At 48.5% G+C, this 3,922-nt stretch overlaps 1 protein-coding gene across 1 annotated transcript in view; it reads left to right on the plus strand.

Annotated features, from left to right (window-relative positions):
- The window catches only part of LMNB2 (lamin B2), a 51,072-nt gene that overhangs the window by 45,938 nt on the left and 1,212 nt on the right, over positions 1 to 3,922 (plus strand). The window lies entirely within an intron of this gene.

Genomic DNA, 3,922 nt, shown 5'->3' on the forward strand with positions numbered 1-3,922 from the left:
GCTAGACAAAAGCCTTGGCTGGGATGATCTAGTTGGGGATGGTCCTGCTTTGAGCAGGGGGTTGGACTAGATGACCTCGTGAGGTCCCTTCCAGTCCTAATTTTCTACGATTCTGTGATCTCTGAGTTTTTGCTCAGTGCTTCCTGCCTTTGCAGTGTTGGGTTCTAGCATCCACACTCCTTGAGGTCTTTTTTTCTATGCTGCTGCACTACGCTTTTGATGGTTTTGAGGAAGTCATATACACAAGATCAGATGACGGACTCTACAGTCTATCATGTCTAAAGGCCAAGACAAAAGTATGGCACATATTTATTAGGGAGCCCCTTTTTGCTAACGATGCTGCACTCCCCGCCCATGAAAAAACCCAACTACAAATACTCGTGAATCACCGCGCCCAGGCTTGCAGGATGTTTGCTCTGGCCATCAGCATCAAAAAGACTGGTCCTAGGACAGGGTGTTCACCAGTCACCATTTATCAGCCTTGACAACACACCTATCGAGGCAGTGAATAAGTTCTGCTGCCTCTCATCCACAGCAAGTGACATCCTATCCCTGGATGAATGCTAAATGTGCACAGTGGAAAGGCAGCTACCACTTTCAGTAAGCTCTCCAAATGAGTCTGGAACAATACAAAACTCACAATCAAAACTAAACTGCTTCTGTACAAACGCTGTGTCATTGACGTCCTTATGTATAGCAGTGAGACACAGTCAGCATATGCTTATCAAGAAAAGAAGTTGAACAGCTTCCACCTATGCTGTTTATGGCACATCCTTGACCTCAAGTGGCAAGACAGAATTGCCAACACAGGTCGTCACTAAAGCTGACCTGCCAAACATCACTGCACTACTCAAAGAGCGGTGCCTACGCTGGCTTACCCATCTTTGCGAGATGGAACATGGGAGCATCCCGAAGGACCTCCTGCATGGGCAAATTACAGGTGGGGAGAGAAGAGTAGGGCTCCCAAAATTGTACTTCAGAGACATCTGGGAGTGGGGTACGGAGGCTTTTGGAATCGACCCAAACCTTTGGGAGGCCTTAGCAGGAAATGGCACAAAGTGGTGCTCCCTTCTTAATCATGGAGTCCAACATCACAACGAGAAATGGCCACTTAAATTACAAGAGAAACATGACCAAAGGAAACAGCCTGTTGGTACGTCAGCCCCTAATGCCATGTACACCTGTGACCACTATGGCAGGACCTGCAGGTCTAACGTTGGTCTCTACAGCCGTAAGAGAAAATGCACCACCAATCAGTAGAATAGTTACAATATCCACCACCACTCACTGACAAATGGATGCCATACCCTTCCTTTGCAAGGTGGGTTGGTTTCATGTACATCACCATCACAGCAGGAGCACAGAATGGGCTCATACTGTCTCCTTGCTCTCCAGTTTTTTGGGGTTTTTTTGAAGTGCAAGGTACTGGCCCTGGTCAGGGTGGCAAGTCTTCATCTATTTTTACATAATTTTGTGTCCTCTACCAGTTTGTCTACCACCTGACCTGGCATGGCTACCAAATTCCATGACCCTGGTAGTCGGAAGGTGCCACCTCAAGCTGTACTACATGCCTTGTGTGTCTGATAGCTGCATGCTAGATATGGGAAAAATAAGGACACTGGCAGGGACATCCTTCTCTGGGACCACCTTCACACTGTACTGCTTCTGGCAAGATACACAAGCAGTGACTGGTAGGAATGGATAATTCTGGGAACCTGGGGCCATGAGCAATAGTGGCAGAACTTCAGGATGAGTTGCATTTTAGAGATCTGCACTAAGCTGGCCTCCTCTCTCAAGAGGCAAGCCAGCAGTTGTCACCTGGAAGATGACAACTCCCATTGGCTGCCGTTCTGTCACCAACCAACTTTGGTGTGGTAAAGTTCACAGTCAGATCAGCCTTTCTGGTGATGTGCTGCAGCATCCATAAAGGTTCTGGCACTGCGCTTCCTCTGGTTCTCCAACCACAAGAGGTTGTAGCTGGATTTGCCCAGATGGCTTGGCCTGCTCTAGCTATGGCTGAAACATCTGGGGAAAGGTTTAGGAATGAGAGGATGTAGGCTGGAAGGTAGGGGCAGGAGATGGCAAAGGGTAAAGGGAAGCTGCCTGTTTCATGAGGTGACTGATTTCTGTGACTGTGTGGTGAGAAGCCATGGCCCAACTACAAGGGCTCAGGTGGTAGAGGTTCACAGGCCTGGCCTTGTCAGGGGTGGGGCCAGGGGTATATAAGTCCGGTATTGCTTGGGTAGCTACCTTTCCTCCAAGAATTTGTCTAATCCTGTTTTTAATCTGGTATCATAGGCATTTCCTTCAGGTGGCTGGGCTTTGGGTATTAAGACAAGGACAGAGTGTAGGCAGGAGAGAAGGTGGCAGGAGGAGGGTGTGGATGTCGGGGTTGTGTAAAAGGGCTGTAGGTCCCTTTTAAAGGGAAAGTCAGTCTCTTTTTGAGAGAGTCCAGCTACAGGGCATTTGGATGATGGAGTGTCCCACTGGGAGTTTAAAACCCCAGGGGAGAGACCATAAAGGATGCAAATACTGAGGGAGCAGTTTGCAAGTAGGAAGCTAGTCACATTGCTATGCTGGAGTCTGAGCCAAAGACTCCCTCCTAATGTCTGAAACAGACAAAAGGGTTTGATTTTGTGGGGGTTTCTGTGTGCGCCTTGTGCCAAAACTGTTCTTTATTTGGTAGGGTTGGCTGAGAAGCTCCTTGGGGAGGAAAGCCCCCCTTCCTGCAGCAACCAGCAGGCAGGTTCCTACCTTACCTGCATACAGGTGGTATGTTGGAACAATGGCAGGAGGGCTAGTTTTGTTGCTAGCAGGGCAGCGGGGTGAGATGCTCACAGGATGTTTGGTTGGTCGGGTCCTCCCTCAGGTTGGTGCTATCTGAGCCGTCCTGACCTAAGGGCTGGTAAATGTTTGTCAGTCCTAAGTAAGAGAAGGGAGTCCCCAAAATACTATTGACCTTCCTGTGACTACACTTCAGCTAGGATGTGGCTTTGGGCCTTACTGTGGTTCTTTGGGTCCATGTTATAAATAGGGAGCTACCTGAATTGCAGTGGAAGTTTATAGCGCCTTTAATCTCACTCTTTTTGCCATGTGCCTCCAACCCACCACTGAGTGGCCAAGAGCTAATGTTGCGGTTTTTGCCTCTTGGCCACTGCCGGGGAGGGAGGAAGAGACAGTGAAGCACAAGGGTTGATGGACTTGTCTTCTGCAGAAATCTTGGAGAGTTCCTTGTAGCGTAGGTGTGTTACCTGCCAGGTACCTGAAACACGGTTAGTGTCAAAACACCTTGTTCCATGCCTTCAGGATCTTTCCCCTTGCCCAGAACTGGTATTGTTCCCAGTCGTGGCTCTGAGCTACCATCTCAGCCATAATGTGCTCATACATGGTCTGATTGCAGTGGCTTTTCCTAAGGAACCTTTAGGTCTCTTAGCCCCAGTGGGGAGAAGATCCAGAACCTCTGCTCGGTTGATGTTGTGCTGTGTAGTGTTATGGTGGCGGTTGTGTTTTTTCAGGTAGTGTGATATAGTGGATGAGTAGGTGCTTGAGAGCATCCTGCGCTCATAAGCCAAGTTTATGGGGTAGTGGTCCTGGTTGTTGCCACTGCCTGCCAACGCACCTAACTTTGAAAATGAGGAGGTGACATACGGGTCCCAGGACAGTGAAGTAAAAGCGAGTTGCAAATGGGTCACATGAGGTAAGCTGGGGAGGGAGATGCCAGAGCACTATGGGATGTCAGTAGACTGACCGACTCCTCATTCTGTGCTGGAGCACATGCCGTACGTGCTGTGTTTCACAAGGGAATGCTTTATAGTTATTTCTGTTTTATCTGGGATCATTTTTATATGGTTCAAGTTAATACATAGCGTTTCATCTCCGTGTTGTCTGTACCCTCATATTTTAGAATGCTTTAGAGTTGGGG

This window comes from Crocodylus porosus, unplaced genomic scaffold (assembly GCF_001723895.1).
Source record: "Crocodylus porosus isolate Cpor-Errol unplaced genomic scaffold, CroPor_comp1, whole genome shotgun sequence".
NCBI classification, from domain to species: Eukaryota; Metazoa; Chordata; order Crocodylia; family Crocodylidae; genus Crocodylus; species Crocodylus porosus.